Source organism: Haemaphysalis longicornis, unplaced genomic scaffold (assembly GCF_048455015.1).
Source record: "Haemaphysalis longicornis isolate Haplotype H1 unplaced genomic scaffold, Haemaphysalis longicornis Haplotype H1 scaffold_8, whole genome shotgun sequence".
NCBI classification, from domain to species: domain Eukaryota; kingdom Metazoa; phylum Arthropoda; class Arachnida; order Ixodida; family Ixodidae; genus Haemaphysalis; species Haemaphysalis longicornis.
The window spans coordinates 66,116,882-66,137,779 of NW_027526445.1; positions in this window are offsets into that span (position 1 = coordinate 66,116,882).

Consider the following 20,898-nt stretch of genomic DNA (forward strand, 5'->3'; position numbering starts at 1 on the left):
TATTACATGGTGGTGCTCCCGTTATTACATGGTCGAAGTGATCTCACTGAGGTTTCGTGCGTGCCTGGTTAGTGAATTTCAATTTTTTGGTGGCTACTAATACTTGCAGTAAACCAACAATATGTGTTATGGTGGTAAGCGTCTTGCTGTTTTTTGTTTCTTTCAATGTGCGTTTGGTTTTAACTTTCGGTTAAGTATTGTTCGTTTGTCAGCCATCTGGGTGGGCGGTTTTATTTTTTTGTTGCAATAATACCTGAACTGCGGCTGACTTTTCTCCGTGTCGCTTTTTGCCGCTCAGCTTTGTCATTATTCGCCTTACTCTCTCATTCACTTAAAACTTCTGGACGCTTTTATGACATAAGAATAAAATGTCGTAGACTTTGCCACTAGCATTGTAAGCTCGCATAAAGAAGTCCTCAGGCAATGGCGCACCTGACGCCTAATACAAATTTAGCCGGTTGCACTGTTGTACTGTGTTGGAAATCAGAAGGAAAGAGTCATTGTTGATATCAGATTTCCAAATAATCATTCGTCGTATCCGTAAACGCAGCAACGCGATTGCGTTTGTTTGGGTGGGGAAAAATCTAAGTGGTTAAAACGAGGTTTTCTTCCGGTGAGAGGCGATGGCGATGTCTAGGTTGTCCAGGTGCCAGGAGCGGATCTTCAGCGTTGTCACCGCCCTCGTAATTATCGGTGGGGATTAGGCATGAATCGGTAGGGAGGAGGAGATATGGTGCATTTTTACTACCCTCTTTGCTGCGGGTTACACGCACCCAGTGAGATTCAAAGTTCTATTCACCACTCTTGAGGAAGGTGGTTTTTGATAAGGGCACAAAGAAACTGGAGATCAGGAGATTCCCTGTTATTTCAGGCTAAAGTTACCTGGGTTTTCTGCGCTTCACTTCGCTGTATCTGCGAGCGGATCCGAGGTGACGGGAATTCCATGTGGCATGCTTCGGTGCTCCTAGCGCCGAATTTGGACATGGCGACCCCCCCCCCCCCCCTCCCAATCTGGAAACCATGAATGTCGTCGACAACGCTCTGCACGGAAGCAGCGGGATTCAAAAGGCCCTCAGCAGCGGTCCACTCAGGGCAGGGCACTGCAGCCAGAATGCACGGCTTATGTCCCCTGTTACTGCAGTTATTTACTTGAGACAAGCTGTATCAGTAACTTGTCGAGATTACTGCATGATTTATGGTGTCGCGTCCGTCAGAGTGGTTTGATGAGCTGAAGCGAACAGTGTCATTCTCGCGTCACATGTGCTCTTGCTTGTCTAGGCTTCTACTTATTCTTTCGGATAATGTCGAGTCAAACCCCGGGACGATGAGCAAATCCGAGACGGAGGCTTTTTTGCAGCTCGGGAGACTACCCGCAAACGTCAGGATACAGACGAGACGCTGATGGCGAACCTAAATGCATCAAAGAGAGACCGGGAACTTACGTTAATGAAATCTCGGCGCTGAAATCAACGTTTGTATCACTCTAATCAAACTATGCATTCCAAAGTACAGCTGATACTTAAACAGCCGAAAAAACAATTCTTAAACTTTCCCATCAACTAACGAATATCGCGTCCCGTTGCAATGACGCAGAAAACAGACAGCGAATGTGAAACTTGCAGTTTTTTGGACTCGTTGATGATCCCGATAAAGAGTGGGCCTAATAGGAAGAAACAATAACCAAATTGTGCTCGAAACAAATTGGAGTTATCCAAAATCAGCACGCATTTTGAACGCCTGCATGGAGTACGCAATTACACAGAAGGTAAAACGGGCGAATAACAGCAAAAGTTGCATTCTTCAAAGACAGGCAGTAATTACTTTCATCAGCGCGAAAACTTAAAGGAACGGGATTTCCTATGAGTGAAGATTTCTCTTTTGCTACCCGGCAAATAAGAAAAAAATACCCGCCGCGGTGGCTCAGTAACTAATGCGTTGCGCCGCTGAGCACGAGGTGGCGGGTTCAATTCCCAGCCGAGGCGGCCGCTTTCCTGATGGAGGCGAAAAGCCAAAACGCCCGTGTGTACGAGATTTTGACGCACGTCAATAATTACCATGTGGTCCAAATTATTCCTGAGCCCTCTAATACGGCGCGCCTCATGGCCTGCGTTGCGTGGGCGCGTTAAACCCTACATTCAATCAGTCAATGAAATAAGGAAAAAGTTGTACGACTTTTCCAAGGCCCAGAACACGAAATTCTGTTTAGTTTAGCCGTCGACACTTTAGCCATGCCAACAGGCCGACACCACCGTTGCATGCGATTACGCACGTCCAAAAAAGTGCATTCTTATGCTTGATTGAGTACAAAAACAAAAAGAATGGCTTTCAAGAAATCTTTCGGGCGTACACCGATTAGATACGACGGTAGGGTCACAGCTTGGGCATGTAATGCCCTTTCCCAAGCCGCGGTGCTCAAGCGCTGGCAAATCGCAAGCGCCCTTTAAACAAATCGCTGGAGTTTGGCTACCGCACGCAAAATTTTCGGCAGCATTATTTCCGTTGTTGTCCTAGAATGGATGACCGCAATTGAACAGGCCATCGGGGGCCAAGTTCTCTAAAACCAGAGGCCATCGCTTTGAAACGACGTGGTGGCACCATGCAAATGCATCCGTTCTTTGGCTGGTGCACCACGTCGATGGGTTGGGAAGCGAGAATGGCCCTGCAGAAAAGGCGTAAAGCGACACGCACTGCCCACAGTCGTTTCGCCTGTCGCTTTGCGCTCTTGCCCCAGTTCTTTTCTGCAGGGCCATTCTCGCTTCCCAACAATTCGAAGTGGCGCACCAGCCAAAGAACGGATACATTTGCATGGTGCCACCACGTCGTTTCAGAACGATGGCCTTCGGTTTTAGAGAATTAAGCCCCGGCTTTCACTGACATACGTGCCACTTGGTTGAAAACGACGCAGTTGCACTCGTTGGCAGCACTGAACCTAGTCGTGAGGTACCGTGTTTACTCGCGTAATGATCGCACTTTTTAAGTGCGAATGCACTTCTTAAGCGAACCTGAAGCGTCCGCCGCCGTCCGCATAGCAACAGCTGCGGGTGCGCGTGCTCCTCGTCTTCCTTGGCAACGGGGGGAGATGGGCGCGCGCTGCCTGGCCGCTGACATGGCACATACCCACGTTGGGGATTGGCCAGGAATCTCCTCGTCTTCCTTGGCAACGGGGGGAGATGGGCGCGCGCTGCCTGGCCGCTGACATGGCACATACCCACGTGGGGGATTGGCCAGGAATCGGGCGTGAGAAGGGCTAATGCACCCGCTTAAAGGAGTACTGACACGAAATTTCAAAGCTGAGATCCGCTCTAGCAATCAAGTACAACGACAACACAAATAGGTGTCTGTGAATAAATGCATCTTTCTTTCTTTGTAGTTGTGTGTGTGTGTGTGATCTCTCTTTCGCGAACATTACCGAACCGCGCAAATTCAACTCGTGCATTCGCACTTTCACATTCTTCCCCTCGGGGAAATGCGGGGAATTTTTTTACCCGAAATATGATACAATTTAGGGGTGCGTTCATAACGCGAGGTAAATGTTTCGTGAAAACGTTTCATCGCAGAAAACGCAAGCAAGTTGCGGGTCAGAATATTTACAATACATCTCCTGAACATAAAAAAACATACTAAATAAAACATAATAAATACCCCACGGACCACTGCCAGTCGCGTTGCAAAGTGACTTAAAATGCAGTGTTTTTATGAATTACCGAACGCGCCGGAACGAGTTTGCTGCGAGGCGACAACAGTTGAAGTATGGTGCCAAGAATTTACTGGATATTCTAAGCAATATAGTTCCTCCAATAAGTGGAGGCTGCTGTCACAGTGCGGGACATCACAACTGCGGACACGGCTGCCGATGCACCAAGCTGAGCGCGTGTTTTTCGTCTTGTGAGTAGATTATGTGCATTTAGTGAGTTTCGTTCGCACCAATAATGAACTCATGCTATCTGAGGAAACATAGCTGAGCATGACCATCAGCTAGACTTGACACACATTCGACATGTTGCTGCGGCAAGCTCAGGGTGCGAGCATTGCCGGGAAAATAAAAAAAAAGTCGTATTTTGACGAAGAACTTCCTGGGTGCGATCAATACGCGAGTGCCATCATTATGTGTGTAAATACGGTAATTTCAACTGTGTCGGGCATTAGGAGGATTTTATGGTCCTGCTTGAAAGGTATTTGGTGTCAAAGGTTTTCGCTTCTTTACGTTGCGTTAGTTTGAAACATCAAATAGGTCCTGCTGGTGTCGTGTACTGTACATTGTCGGGCGCCAACATGGACAAGTACCATCTTGTGGGCCCCTGCGTAACAAATAAAACGTGATTTAGCAGCTTGGCCGTAGCAAGAGAGAAGCTTGGCCGCGCACACACATAGTTTCCCGCATGCATGACAGCCCAGCGAATGGGCGCCGGAAACAGCCCAGAGGGCGACACGGAGCCCGGCAGATATGCGCACCACTTGGTCGGTCCCCGAAAGCCGTTACGTTCCTGGCTGGGGAGCGCTCCTCTTTTTGCGGTGCGGATGAAGCATATTAGTTGCCCTTTTTGGGTTTAAAACGAAGTAAGAGATTGTACAGTAATCCTGCCACATAGTGCAGGTGAATGGAGAAAGGTTTATCCGGTGGAACTCGCGTATGGGGAGGCATATAAAGGCCGCTTAGGCGTGATGCCAGAAGATAAACGCTTGTACAGCCTGCCTGCGGGCAAAACGTTCTCGACACCACCATGCTTCCCTTCAAAAGAAATTGTAATTGATATTGTTCAATCCAGAAAATAGAAGGCGTTGTCTGCAAATGTACCAGACGTTGCGCGGTGTTTCCGCGCGAGGTATTCCATTCATATGAGTGCATTTGCGACTGCAGAACTACTAACTGGACCACATGGGTGTTACATACGGGTCTTCGATCCGAATGCGATGCTGCATCCATGTAAGAAAGAGTATGACAATCACATTTGTTGTTGTATAGCGAAAGTTGTGCGGCTAATAAGCGCCCGCTCCAGCAAGAAATTTTGAGCTTCCAGGTGTAGCCGAGCACGTCGGCTGTATAAAAATTCGCCGCAAAAAGAAACCCTTCACGAGAAGCCTCTCACAAGAAATTCTATTGGGCTGGTAGGGGGGGGGGGCGGAGGCACAACATCTAAAGGCGTTTCGGAATAAATTACGTAATATTCATATCGGGGTTTTTTTTCGCCACGCCAATGTGTCCGCCGTGACATGTCTTAGAAAGAAATGCTAGTAGCGCTTTGATTACCGTCAATAGCTTTGCAGCAAAAGTCAAGGGAAAAAAAATTTATTCCCCTGAGGACCGGTCTCACTGGTCCGGAGTGACCGCAGTTGCAATAGATGGGATAAATAAAGTTTAGCCTCCTCCTGACCATCCCAAGCGCGAAAAGTTTGTCCGGCGGTCACATATTTCTAACTTGTATTGCGGAACGTCTTATCTCTGTTTTTCTGTCTTTTCAGCGCCCTAAAAACAATTTCGTTGTTTCTTTTGCAAGAAGAGGCGGTGATATTATGCTATCCAATAGCTTGCAAAATAATTGAGAACGTCAGCGCCTATTAGTGTCCGCCCCATATGTGTTTATATGTATTTGATACGGCGACATAAGCACGTGAAATATTAGATGAAGCAGAGTAGAACCGCTGGCTGATAGCCTACACTGGTATAACTGTGTTTGGGGGCCCTCCTTTTTACCAGACTTAAGTGTAGTTACCAGCGGACTTAAGTGTAGTTACCAACTGCTAACCAGCTTATAACAACCTGCTCGTACACCAGGACCGCATGTAATCCGCTCGCTTAGTGTGGGCTTTTCGAGATTCAGGAAGCACACTTCATATCTGCGGAAAAAAGAGAGCAGAAGAATCCGCGGGACAATGGAGAAACCTGTAACACACGCTTCCCAGTTGCGTCAACCTACGGCTCTGCATCAAGGCGAGAGCATTTTATCGGCGTCCCGTTTTATTTGGACCCCTTCCCCTAGTATATTAAATTTCTGCTGACTTCGTTGCACTATGTAGTAGATATACTCGCAAATAACGTTATGACCGACGTTTTTGCAAAGGTGCGTTCACGGGAGCTGAAGGCGGTGTGCGCGGCGGGACCGACCCAGAGTCGCGCGGGTCTGCCGCGGCTTGCGCGCGGCTCGCCTGGGAAACTTCGCTGTCAGGAGCCTATAGAACGTCTACTCGCTTACACCACTAATTCCAGACAAATCCGGACCTGCAAGGTCTGCGCAGCATCGGTGCCTGTTTATCCTGTTTTTTGAAACAGGTGCAAATCAGTTTACCTTTTCTCGAACAGTTGTCACTACTGACCTCTGGTCTGTGCTCATTTAACGAGGCTGGCCCTATCCGAAAAGTCAGCGCGCTGGAGGGCAGCGGGCAGCGCGCGCCTGATTTCCGGACCAGCGCGCGCGTTTTCCAGCGGCGCTGTACGCTCGAAAACGCGTGCGCTGCACGCTCGAAAGCGCTTGTGCTGGCGCTGAAATTCGCGCGTGCTGGCGCTGAAATACGCGCGCGCTGGCGGTGAAAATCGCGCGCGCAGGCGCTGAAAATCGCGCGCGCACGCGCTGAAAATTGCGCGCGCAGGCGCTGAAATTTGCGCGCGCTGGCGCTGAAATTCGAGCGCGCTAGCGCTGAATTTGCTACAGCAGGATATTTCGGAAAGTTACATTCCCTTTTATTGCCTCTTCATATCTTTACAGAGGACATCTCTATGTTACCAACTCTCGCGCGTTGACATGGAACTGTATTATCCATGCACACAGGCTTCATTTTTATTATATCCATCGCAGCAGACGTATTCGAAGATCTCTTGCTTGAAGGCTGTCTTCACGACTATGCAGGATCCCGAAACAGGAGCCCATAAACCGTGTAGAGCTGTTGCTGTTTGTGATGTACCTTGCTCCAGGCACGTCCCTTGTCTTCCTTTGTCCTCAAGTTCCCATTGGCACCTAAAAAGAAAAAAAAACAAGGCAAAAATGAGATGTAGCTTTCCAGAAATACTGCAGGTAAAAAAATTCAAGTGGTTACTTGCTATTTATGCCTGTAGGTAGTACCACAAAAATGTTTTAGAAAAATGGCGCAATGTCTGAAGCTGGTGTGCAAAGCATGCAATTATGGAAAGCTGTGTGCCCTGGCTCACTGTTAACATGGAATGTTGCTAGGGTATTTGTTCAGCATTGTGTGCAGCTGAAGACCTAAAAAATGGCAAGGCCCATAAACCCTGATGTCCACTGGCCAACAGGCTTTGGCCAATGATCTCCAATGATGTACTTTGGCCAATGTGTCCATTGTTTGTTTGCCAACATGTTTGTTGGCCAATAATGTCGCTTGACCAACAATCCTTTGATGCCCATCATCCAACAGTCTGTATTAGCAAGCTCTCACCCAAACTCGAAACTGTGCTAGCACGGGCTCATCACCATGAAATCGGTCGCAGGAGCTCACCCAGCCAAAGCAGACAGTGCCGTGCATGAGCCAATTGCCTTTCAAGAGTGCAGGTTGACATTTGGATCTGTCGCTTCGGCAGAGTGATACAACACATGAGCTATCACTGTTCTTAGCTTGTACCCAAGTAGAAAGTGTTTCACTGCAGCTATGAGATAGACGCATCACCACACTCACATATTGCCATTATATTTAGCTCTTTGAATGACACCCTATGGCCGTGAAGTACAATTACTAAAGAAAGCACCTGCTACAGCACAGGTAGCATCCCAAAGACGAAATTTAAAAAAAGTTCGGTTTACCAACTCATAATTGTCTTGTAGATTCACACGTGTTCATGACTGTGACTTGCTTAGGTGAAATTTCTCACTAACTGGGAGTTCAAAATTACAGCAGGATTTTTAAATGTTGCGTTGAACAAGCCTAATTTAGGCAAACAAGGAATAAGCAAACAGTCCTGTGCCATTTCATGACTGCAACCAGTGCCATTTTAAGTCTCAGTGAATGTGCTTGCATATTCTACATTTTCAGTGCAGCGCAAGCAACCGAAACATAATGCCTCCCATACGCAGCACACTCAATGTGGCTGATGTGCTGCATTTTGCCCCTTCCGTGGCATTCACAAGCATGAACCAGCATTTTCTCCCGCCTGCTGGAGCATTTAGGAGTGCTTGTCAAGGTTTATCTAGGTAAGCCTTCACATTCAATTTTAATTTTGAAAAAACTTTGGTCGGATGGAAGAAAAGGCTATACAGCGGCAGTCTTTGAATTCTGTCTTGGGTCATGGGCAAAGTCGCCACTTCAGCCCGTCAATAAGCTGAAGCATTGTCAAAGGTGAAGACGGCTTCGCCATTAGGGTCATGTTCTCGGGCGCGCTGCAATGATTCTTCAAGAAATTTATCAAAGATGGCCCAGTGTGCCTTGTTGGCGATACTCCAGTGAATGACGCTGCTGGCTAATATTAAGAGCAGGATGTTTGTTTCCTCTTCGGTGTCCGTCACAAGTTTTACAGCTGGAGCACCCCTCTTCACTCGGGCAAAACAAAACTTAATGTGCACCACACATTAAAATTGGTCTCATTAATGTAGTCGCATTACACCATTAAGCAACGATTCTGCATACTCACGGGGCTTCACTGTGACCAACTTCAGCGAACTGCCATGGCTGTCAAACCAGTGGTGAATGCAGGAGGAACTAATCTCAAGGCCTGGTATGGCTTTGTTGAGAGCCGACCGCATCCGAGATAGCATGAAATATGGGTGGTTGTCACCAATTTAAGTCAGCCCTTGCATGACAGCCTCATCGAAAATCTGTTCAACAATGCTTTTTGGAGGTGCTGCGGTTCATTGCTGCAAGAAATGTAGCCGTCTTGACATTTATGCCAAGCATCTCGGGGAGAAGCTTCGAGCCGCCACCGCACCAATACACGCGAAGGATTCGGGCTGGGTAGAAATTTGAAACGGAGTTGTACTTCTCTCCACCAGGAGCTTTTTCAGTGTTCCACGAAAACATTTTTTTATTCCATTCTCCATAAAATATCTCATGCGTAGAGATTACAGACATTCACTAACCAGAAGAGCTTTCAGTCAGTGCCTGCCATCTAAATCATCTGCTCGCGTAACGTTACACAGGGAAGTTCCTTTCATAAAACACAATTCTTAAATGCCTTTGTTATTGAGTTCTGAATCAATATTTTTTTGCAGTGTTAGCTGTTGTTTTGTAATAGTGGTTGAGGAAAAAGCCTGAAATTTAAGGCAAAGCACATTGAGTAGGAAGAATTGCTGCAGACACCATCGTGCCCTTATTGTGCAGGGATTCTTTCTACTCAAGGAGCTTTGCCTTGACGTTTCAACAGTTTTTCTCCACCAGTATTACAAAACAACAGCTAACACTGTGAAAAAACGTTTATTCAAAATTCAATAACAAAGGCATTTAAGATTTGTGTTTTACCAAACGAACTTCCCTGTGTATTGTTACGTGAGCAGGCGATTTAGACGAGAGACACTGACAGACGCTCTCCTGGTCTTCGCGGGTAGTGACTGCCTGTTAACTCTCCACATAAGATATTTTCCACAGAATGGATTAAAAATGCTACTTTTTCATGGAACACCAAGAAAGCTCCTGGTGAAGAGAAGAAGCACAATTCCATTTCGAATGTCGATGCAGCCCGAATTGTCGAGGTGTATTGGTGCGATGGCGACTTAAAACATCTCAGCGATGTGCTTAGCATTAACGTCAAAATGGCTATTTATTGCAGCAACAGACCAAAACCAAGCAAAAACGTTCCACGAGACTGTCGTGCAAGCGGTGACTGAAATTGTTGACAATCACCCGTCTTTCTCTCTTTCTCAGATTCAATCTGGTCTCAGCAAAGCCATGCCATGCCTTGAAATTAGTTCCTCCAGCATTGAGCACTTGCTAGACTGCCACAGCTATTCACTGAAGTTGGCCACGCCGAGACGAGTTGAGACAAACTGCTGAAATTATCTTTGCTTCCGGAATAACGAGCTAATTGGAGCACTTTCCCCAGCCCCTTTGGAACAAGCGAACTAGGATCGCATTGTTGTGCCATGAGTACGCAGAATCACTGCAGAATGAGGGCAATGTAGTGCAACTACATTGATAAGACCAATTTTAATGTGTGGTGCACATGAAGATTTGTTTTTCCAGTGTAAAGAGGGGTGCTCCAGCTGCAGAACTTCTGACGGCCACCAAAGAGGACACAAAACATCCTGCTCTCAATGTTGGCCAATGACCCTATCCACTAGGGCATCGCCAACAAAGTACACCGGGCCGTGTTCAACAAACTCTTAGAATTGTCGCAGCAAGCCTGAGAGCTCATCCCCGACGGCGAAACTGTCTTCCCCTTTGACAACACTTCAGCACATTAATGGGCAGAGTGGCGGTTTTGGTCATGACCCAACACACACTCCAAAGACCGTCGCCATGTAGCTTTTTCTCCAATCTCACCGAAAAAGGTATTTCAAAATTCCGATTGAGTGGGAAGACTTACTTACCTAGAAAAACTTTTACAAGCACTCCTGAATGCGCCAGCAGGTGGAAAAAAAAGACCGCCGGTCCATGATTCCAACGCCACAGGAGAGGCAAAATGCAGCACATCAGCTGCATTGAGTTTGAAGCATATCACAGGCATAATTCTTCTTTTAAAAGATAAATGAGCGCTATGCTTAAATTTGAGCAAATTAGCTGCTTACTTTAAAAAATGGCACTGTAAGTGCTAATGTACCACATACAGCTATATGCCATGTGCTCACCATGAGAAACCAGATTCCTCACTTACAATGACATGCACATTTAGTGAAAAGTGCAACCAGACTGCTCACATAAATCGTTTTCTATGTATACGCAGCCTGACTTAAATAAAAAGCCGTTTTCCAAACCACGTACCTTGAGTGCGCTAAACCCCTCTCCACAAACATACAAGCTCTTGTTGCTTGCACTGCTGAAAGGTGTATGCACTGGACTTTCTACCATGCAACGGCCCTACCTGCGTGGCGGTGCCGACGCCATAAGTGCGGTTGCACTCGCCGCATGGGCAGCGCTTTTCACGACACGAAACGTGGTTTGGAGCATGGTGTTGGCAATAACGTTCGTGTGGACAGGGTTTTTTTCTGCTAATCCGTTGGCTTGCAAAAGCCATGTCGTAAGTGTAGCCAGCATTGTTCACACTTAAAAATTCCGGGCTGCGATGCCTTCAACAACAGCAGACTCTAAGCAGGCCGCACAACAAAAACAAACAAGCCGTTTCTTTTCTCTTTTTTTTTTGTTTTGAAGCGAACGCTAGGGGGGTGCTTGAAGACGGTCTGATTTCATTCGACGAATTCGCAAAGAAGTTATTCAGCCCCATATCTGTTGCACCCGTTTCATTTCAGCTGATCCATAGAATGATGGGCGTCTAAGCTTTCACCTCGCGCCTCGTCACATGTTTGAAACATTACATAGTGCTAAAATGTTTATAAATTAATGTAGCCGGTGCACTTCATGGGTGAGATGAACCCGAATGGGCACTCCAAGTCATAGGTCGGCAAAATAGAAAGAACTCACTCAAACTCAATCACAATTTTTTTCATTCACGCTGTACTCAATCAAACTCAGACTCAAAAAGCTCGTCTGTTCACAAAATCACTCGTACTCACTCATCAAATACTCATTTGTAATCATACTCACTTGTACTCAAACTCATTTGTCCTCACGAGTATTCGTACTCAATCTGTGCTCATGAGTACTGAATCTGTACTCATGAGTACTCACTCTGTACTCATGAGTATTACTCATTCTACACTCACGAGTACTACGCATTCTGCAGTCATGAGTACTACTCATTCTGCACTCATGAGTACTCAATCTGTACTCATGAGTACTCAATTTGTATTACTCACGAATAATCAACTTATCCCCACTGTTAGCTAGGTCGCGTCTCGAATGGAAGCATATATAGAAAAAAAAATGTTTAATTGATTAGAAAAACACAGGTTACATATATATCAGGACAGAGGAAAAAAAACGTCTGACGTGGTGCACTGTCGTAGGGCGACTTACTGCGCGAAGGCACGTACATGTGAGAGAGCGAAACGGAACGTAAGCACTCGCGTTGCGTCTGGCGTCTCCTCTTGTTTCAAGAATAAAACAACGAAGTCTAGGCCGGGTGGGGCTCAGGGGAGCTCGGGACTTGTCGGTGCGGCAGTGGCCGTAAACTGCGGTTTTGTGCGTGTCTTCGGGTGGCAGCTCTTGTCATCCGTTTTCGTTTCCGGGCACGCTGATACTCTCGTAATCGTGCTCCAAATCTGAATTGTGCCTGCCCGCAGGCACAATGAAACGTTTGCGTAGATTGACGTCCGTTCGTATCTAGATCACTGTCCATTTATTCACAGATGCTCGATGCTGGCGTTTGTTTTTTATTGTTCCGAATACTAGAAACTTCGTTAAGACGGTGTTCGTCTCGTTGAGTTTCGGTGAATTTCAAATCTGCTTGATTTTATTGTGTGTGTGTCGTGGGATTGCCTTCGTCAGACCTAAACTTGACAGAGTTTACGGCGTTGCGTTAGCCGCGCCGCTTCCGTCGGCCATTGTGTTTGTGTAGCTCGTCGCGTGCTTGATGCCTGTGGGGGCGTAGACGGCCGGTTTGACCGGTGGAGAGCTGCGTTGTGTAGGGATAGCATAGTTCAGCGCGTTGAGGACGTTGCTTGAATTGTCGTGTGCGTTGCGTATGGTGCGGGAGCCGTTTGGCTTTTTGTTTAGTGTGCGGTAGCGTGGCGTTTTCGTAGGGTGGTCAGGGTGATCGGTCAAGGTCGTTGCGGCTCCGTGCTCGCAATCGCAGTGGTTGTTTCGGAAGTGAAACCGTTGTGGTGGGGAAGCAGGCGTAGTTCATGCCGTCTGTTCAGTCCCACATTCCTTGGCGTCGCAAGCGTGACTTCATCGTTAGGGCATTCGATGCATTCGTCTGGATCGGGTTCACTTGTTTCCGTTCTTGCTGTGTCCGTGTCGTCGCTCAAGCCCTCGTCTTTTGCCCGTTGTTTCGAAACTGCTATAATCGCTATCTCTCCCATACAAGCAGGCTCCGTTCGTCCCGAGTCCGCTTGCTCGCAGTTGCGTCCTCTTGTACGAAATGGTGTTTGTCGTGTGAGTCTCGGTCTGAGTGTGAGTGCCGGGATCTTGTTCGTTCTAGCTCGGACATGCCGCATGCGCTGGCCGTGTCGTTGCTCGTTGACGGACCTACCTGCACGAGTGTTATGTCGTTCGTCCGCTGGACATCGGGCTGGAGCAGTGGGTGTGGAGAGCTCGTACGTTCCGGTAGGGTTGAACTGCGTGCGCTGGGTGTATTGTTGCTTGTGGCCAGGTGATTTCTGCGATTGTAACATTCGCTGACCAAGTCCAGATAGCAGCAGTGGGAGCGGAGGATGCCGCGAATAGTAGCTTCCTCCGTGTGTGCTGGCTTGGTGGCGTTCCGTGCGCTGTGCATTTCGTTCGCCGTGGTCAGCTCCACTGGTTCAAGTTGGATGTCGTTCGTCGCCTCTGGTGCGTATCGTACGCTGTGCGTCTCGTTTTATCTAGGAAACTCCCCTATAATTGGTGTGCGGTTGTTCGCCATGTATGGTGCATTTCGGCCGCCGTGCGTCTTGTTCGCTTTTCGTGGCCATATCCACCAATCCGGATGTGATGTCGTTGGTTGCGTGGACCGGCGCCGGGACAGCACGAGCGAAGAATGTACGTACTGGCTCCGTTGCGTTCCGTGTTCTCAGCGTTCCGTTCGTGTACGTCTGTACCGGAATAGCGGGTGCCAGGAACGTGGTGCCGTCTGGCTCGTGCACGCTGCGTACGTTGCGCGTCTCGTTGCTCGTTGCTGGAATGACCTGCGCGTGGGCGATGTAGCTCGTGGGCGATGTAGCAGAGCAACGTGTGTTCGTTATGTCGCCAGAAATGCACTGACCTTCAATGCGTTTCCGTAACCGTGGTGATTACATGGGAGAGGTCCGGTGAGCACGCAATCACAATTTTGCATGCGTCGTCTCGTTCATGTGCGTGCCGTCGCGCATTCTGCCTGTGTCCGGATGTCGTGCAGTCCAGGCACCGTAGGAAACGTGCGGCCGGCTCTCGCCAGTTGTCTCTGAAAACTTTCTCGTTCATCACTCACTCTTAACAACTGACCTGATCATATTGTCAACTTTCTTAAGATCGTTTTGTCGTACCTTGAGATAGGGCACTGCATATGTTATGCGGCTGATGACGAAGGCCTGCACTAGGCGGAGCGTCTCGCATACCTGGAGGCCCCTGTGTTTGCCTGATACTCGACCGATCATGCGGCTGATTTGTTCACACGTGTATTGAAGTTTGTTAAGGGCAATCGCGTTATTGCATTTGTTATTACTCCCTTCTAAAACGTCCACCGAACGTTTAACACAGCTCGGGATGCACAATATAATCACTGGGCTCATAGAGGCTCAGTACACGAGTCAAATCATGCGACTGTCAATGACAACTACTGGCAGGCAGGTCCTTGAAGATCTCCGCATCGCTCTACCCCCTACCACTAAAGACAGAGCGGAAATCCCTCCCCCTTGGCGCCGCAAACTAATCGTTAAACCTCTGCCCCGTAATATGCATCCTGACCGAAACTCGGGAAGAAGGCAAGCCCGAGCAACAGCCATAACAAAACAATATGGCACCCGTAAAGGCGTAAAGACTATCGGTGAAAAGGAGTAAAATTGAGTTTGCTGAAGAGACGGCTATAGCCCTGGCAGCCACTAAGTCTGACGCAACCCACATAATGTCTGACTCGCAACAAGCTTGCCAAAATTTCATCAGGCGCCGGATAGCACTCCTAGCGAGAAAAAAAAATTCTCACAAATGCCAATTCAGAAATATCGGACACCATAAAACAGCTTGTATGGGTACCTGGCCACCAGGGCGTAGAGGGGAACGAGGCTGCGCACACAGCCGCCCGAGCGTCTCTCCCCCGGAGTTCCTCTGACTTCCAAGGCTCTGACCGTACACTTGTACCTTACCCGCTAACCACATTCTCTGAGGTCACAACATACCTGCGCCACAGGGCGTTCCCGGTGCCCGCCAAAGGCCTGGATAGAACTGCGGAGCGCCATCTTCGCCGGCTGCAGACGGGCTCATTCTACAGCCCCGCCATGCTCAAACACATCAACCCGTCCTTCTCCGGTTCGTGTAACTTCTGCGGTTTGTGGGCAGACACGTATCGTATGGTATGGGCCTGCCAGTATAATCCAGGGTTAAAAGTCAAAGTGAAGCCAACGAGGGAGGGCTAGGAGGCGGCCCTGTCCGGCTGCTCGGACCTAGAGTCTTAGCGGTCTCTCGTCCAGCGGGCACGGGCGGCGGCCTCGACCAATGAGATCCTGGACTGAGGAATACTACCCACGCAAGAAAGGCCTAGCCGCCTCTCCCTCTCTTTAACTCTGTCTTGTACATTAAGAAAGTTTTTCCTCCTCCTAACACTCCTCACGCAGCCTCCTGCGCTCAAACAGAGCCGCTTGCAGGGTCCTCGGCCGTTTGGTGTAGGAGGCAGCATGAAGTAGCGTTGGCACATTCGTTCGTTTGGAGAAATGACGACGTTCTCCGTTGTCCTCTAGAAGACCCAAGACAATGTCGTCCTTACGGCCAGCGCAGGGTAGCCTTCGTAATCGTAGTGCGCTCACGAAGTGCTGTTTCTTCGCAGAGCATAGGACGTAGCGTTCCGTTGAAGACAGCAGTGCGTCGACCACCACTGACATGGAGTCTGTCGGTGCCTCACGTCTGCGTGCCGCACTCTCGTAGTCATGGTCCGGTTCGTCCACGCTGTTCGTCTCTTCGTCCGTTCGTCCTCTCATGGCATCAAATCCTGATCCTGTCGACTGCAACGTCTTAGCTATGTTGTGGCTCGAAGGTAAGGCTACACAGGAAAAAATAAAATGTTTAACTAATTATGCGAGGCTAAACAAAATATGCGAGGCTAAAGAAGGCGTCGCACGCGTTCAACTGGATATTATGATGTCCGATTCACAACTCACAAACGTGCTTGGGTGTACTCGGATATTTTATTTCCATTGCCGGGGCAAATTCCACCGCCGCGCCTGTACGGTGGGGCTATATGCTCACTTGTTAATGGCACTACACAAGACCATATTACTAGCGAACCTGAGCAAAATGTTTCAAAACGGGAACCTAATAAAACCATATTGGCGCACGTACATCAGCCAAATTGTCGCTTGAATACGCACAGTGGAATGGTGCGGACAATTTCGGTGAGACAAACGTTACAAACCACGCAGTCGGTTTGACACGAGTTACGTAAACTAACTGCGACTGTTGAAATGAGCGGTGCGGCTCACGAAACGACTACACAGCGTGACATGCGTCTACGGAAACTTCTGAAGACCAAAAAAGAGGGACTTCAATACGCCTAGTGCGTGCATTGTTAGCAGCCTCCACCGCCTCTCCCCTAAAACAACTGGAAGGGAGCAAGCGCAATGAAGCCGCCACGCGTTCACAGCCCGCGTCAACAAAAATAACTGCAGCAGTCAACAAGTGCCATAGGAGAAGAGCAACTGCGGCCGCGTTTCTCGCCGGGCCCTCACCCCCTCGTTTTAAATGCATAGCATTTTAGTAACTCACAATGTCACGCGGCGTTGGCGTGCGCTGTCGTAGTCCGCATGCGCGTCTTGTAGTCCGCATGCGCGCCCTGTCGTAGTCCGCAGGCGCGCCTTGTCGTAGTCCGCAGCCAGGAAGAAATAACAGTTTCCGGCGCCCGGTTTCGAACCCATGACGCCGCGGGCGGAACGCAAGGTGCCCGGCGCACAACCGACCGAGCCACGAAACCGACACAGATTTCGATGCACCGAACGCGCCTTATATCCTTCACTCCTTTCTCGTTTGTTTCGAAAGCGCCACAAGTTGTCCCGCGCTTCCAAAAGATGGCGACACGGGTCCCGCGATCAAGAGATACGACTTGCCGGCGCACCCCCTCGGAAATGCTGTGCATTTGATCGTGCCCCTCGCGAGGGGGATGTCTTTTTTTTTCCCTCTTCATCGTGACCCCTTTGCGAGCGACCACCGAGAAACGCTTACAGCGCCAAACAGGGATCGGGAAAGGAGGTAGGTGCAGTTTTCGTTGTCTAATTTTGCCATCCTAGACTGTTAAGCTGCACAGCGGCACCGCTAAATGTTTGCGACTCGTACACGCGGGTCCGGATAAGAGCTCGTGATAAAACTTGTTTGCACTACTGTACTCACGAGTGCATATACTCAAGAAAGCACTCGCAAAACCAGTATTCATGAGTATTGCACTCATGAGTACTGTGTACTCACGAGTACTGTGTACTCATGAGTACTGTATGCTCATGAGTACTCATACATATTAGTACTCAAACTCATGAGTACTCATACTCATGAATACTGTACTCATGAGTACTCATAATCTTGAGTAGTGTGCTCATGAGTACTGTACTCACGAGTAGTGGACTTACCCCTGTACTCACTCGTCATCATACTTACTTTTTTTTTCTGGGTGTGTACTCAATCATCATCGTACTCACTTGTGAGTTTGAGTACAAATGAGTACAAATGATTGTACTCACGAGTGAGTACGCCGACCTATGCTCTAAGTGTTTTGGCTACTTCAAGTGTTTTGAGGTGAACGCGCCTACATGCGTGCAATGCCGCTTCTCAGGTAATTGTGGGCAATCTAACCCTTTTGTCGCATTTGCCTCTTTTCTAATGACCAAGGGTGTTTAGAGGTAACACACTACAGCTTGACGCTGGGTGCACAGCTTGAATACTTCAAAAACAGCGCAGAGCCGAAGATGTATGGAGTGATAAACTAGAGCGCTCTTTATTTTTACTTGTGCTGTTCTTGAAGTAGTCAAAGCGTGTCCCATGATCTTGTTCAGCTTATAACTTCCGCTTCGTCTACACCGAAAAGAAAACACTTGAAATTCATTCATCAAACCTGTCGTCACTGTTGCAACTAATTTTATCACGTAGTTACCTCGCAATTGTGCCCATCCAGAGCCTGTGCATGAAAGCCCAGCTTTTATTGGGAGCTCAGGAGGAGGACGTTCATGCGTGCGACTCACCATCTTACATCACATCATCTTACACGCCGTCATCACATAAAATATTGTTGCAGCCATGGGCAAAGAAATTTTCCTTACTTGAGCTACAGTTTGAAGCAAGGCTAGAAATAAGGAAAGCAGCACACGGTAATGATACCGAGATTGCACGAAACAGGTGCATTATCCGCGCCGCTGTGTCTGTCCAACCATTTGACGGTTGCATTCGCTGCGCAAAGTTCTCAACCACCGGCCTAACATTCAGGAAGAAAACAGGAAGAAGAAAAATGGCACGCTTGTTTTCGTTGTGCGGCCTGCTTAACATCTGCAGTTGTAGGAGGCGTGAACAGTGCAGTCCGAAATTTCTAAGCGAAAACAATGCTGGCTACTCCTTACAACAAAGAATTAGTGAACCCACGGATCACGCAGAAAACATACAATCCACACGAACGTTCTTGCCAACACCCCGCAAGAAACCACGTTTCGCATTGGGCAATGTGCTGCCCGTGCGGCAGAGTGAAACCGCACTCATGGCGTTGAAGCTGCCATGCAGGTAGTGCCATTTCACGGTAAAAGCCCAGTATATGCACCATTCAGCAGTGCAGGCAACAAGAGCTTGTATATTTGTGGAGAGATGTGTAGCACACTGAAGGTATGCGATTTGGAAAAGGGCTTCTCATTCAAGTCAGGCTACATATACATAGAAAACGATTTATGTAAGAGGTCTGTTCACACTTATCACTAAATGTGCATGTCATTGTAAGTGAGGAAGCTGGTTTCTCACGACGAGCACATGGCATACAGCTGCATGTGGTACACTAACACCTACAGTGACATTTTTGAAGTAAGCATCCCATTAGCACTCGTTTAAGCAATGTTGGAACACCACGAGTCCTTAAAGAAGTCTCGTCCAATCTGCATTCGTGGCCTCACAAAATGCAGCCCTCCTTTTAACAACCATGTTCACTAAGCACAAAAAGACACAGACAAAAAGACGGAGGTAAGCACAACCAGGGTGCCACTCACAACTAAAATTTATTTTGAAAAGAAGAAACATATATACACACTCTTGGTGCATGTCACCCATTGATACTATGAATTGCATCACATGTCCTTTCCTAAATACACTACGTCTTGCTGTGAGAGTGCTATGGACGGCTGGACGGCGCATTTGTTGCCTTGTTTTCTGATTGTGCATTTCAAGTATTTCCCCGGTTCTTTGATCTTTATGTTTGCAAGCAAGTGGTAGCGCCAAACTTTGCGGTGCATTTACACTCATCAAAATAGGTTGCCAACTGTAAGATGTTGCCTTTGTTCGTGATTGTCTTGTAGGAAGCAGGCGTGAAGCAGATGCGGCTTCCCACATTTTTTAGGTCGCGTAGACCCGGCCAGCACAAGGGGCTGCCCAGCTGCTGAGTCGACATTCGATGTGTCCTGTGGTGCGTGGCACTGCCCACGCAGCCTGGGCAAGCCCCGCTGATGATGCTCATGGGATGACACAGATGATGATCGTGTGCGCTGTGCATAGTGACGAGGTCGGTGCTTACTGATCGCTGTTGGACGTTGGAGTGCCGACGTGGAAAAGTGGCCGCAAAAGCAGTGCTTGCAGCGCTGCCTACGAAGCCTGTGGCGCCGAAGCTGGAGCACCGGGTTGTTTGTCAATTGAAATCTCGAGCCGTCCAAAAAGGTGTCTTCTGCACATGTGTTGAGATGTTAAGGCAGCTGGGCGTGGCAAAGACTGGTACTTGCTTCACACCATAGTGCAGTCGATTCAGCCGAGACTGCGGTGTTCTCGATGCACATAGGTGTGCTGAGGGCCCCCGTGGACGCAGGGACTGCAGGTGTACCGATGACATCGTCCTTGATCCGATTGTCAGGACCAGAGGAACTGGCACGGGATGACGTTATCAGCGTGCGCGACACAGGAATTTCGCAGCGTCGAGTAGGCGCAGAGGATGTGTCTTGCCTGGCAGGACGCCCTTGCGACTTCTGTAAACGGCGCTGTTGGGAATGCCTCTGTCTCGACGTCGCTCAAGGAGAAGCAAAATTTGCTAATACTGTTCTTGCCATGGAAGGAGGTGGAATGGCGGGCGGTTGCGGCCAGTGAGCGTCGTCAATGGCGTCGGCTGCAACTCGTCGACGGAGGGGCGTCTTCTCGGGATGTGGTCGGAGCAGACAAGGCAGGCTGTGGTTGGTTAGCATCCGCTGTGTTGTCGTCGGCTGGTCCCGTCAGTAAAGGTGCAGCTGCCGCGCTGGAGACGGAGACCAAGGTGTCGGCGTCGGTGGGAGCGAACATCGCTGTGCTGGGTTGCACGGAGGGTACCGTGTGTGGCGGCGTAGTATGCGCGAGCCGTGCGGGTACCTCGTGTGCTGCAGGCGGTGGCGAAGTGTGAGCGGACCGTGTCGGTATCTCATCTGCTGCAGGCCGAAACAGCTCGTCCGTGAGGCCGTAGTGCGCGAGCACGGCAGTGCGAAGATCGTCGTAGGGGGTTTCGCTGGGCGGTGGTAGGGGGAGGATGCAGCGGAGCACGAGCGGAAGCGTCTCCCAAAGGTTGGAGTGCTTGAACGGCTGTATTGTGACGTAGTTCAGCGAGAACGTAGCCTCAAGCTTGATAAACAAACCTCGGACGTGAGGTCCCCCCACGTCGCCATGTCGGTGTGCCACTGGCTGGGTCACAGGCGCGGAAAGTCCGGGTCACCACTTTGTAGGAAACAGGCGTGAAGCGGATGTGGCTTCCCGCATTTATTTAGGTCGCATAGGCCCGGCCAGCACAAAGGGCCGCCCAGCTGCTGAGTCGACGTTCGATGTGTTCTCTGGCACATAGGACTGCCCACACAGCCCGGGAAAGCCTCGCTGATGATCGTGGGTTGACGCAGATGA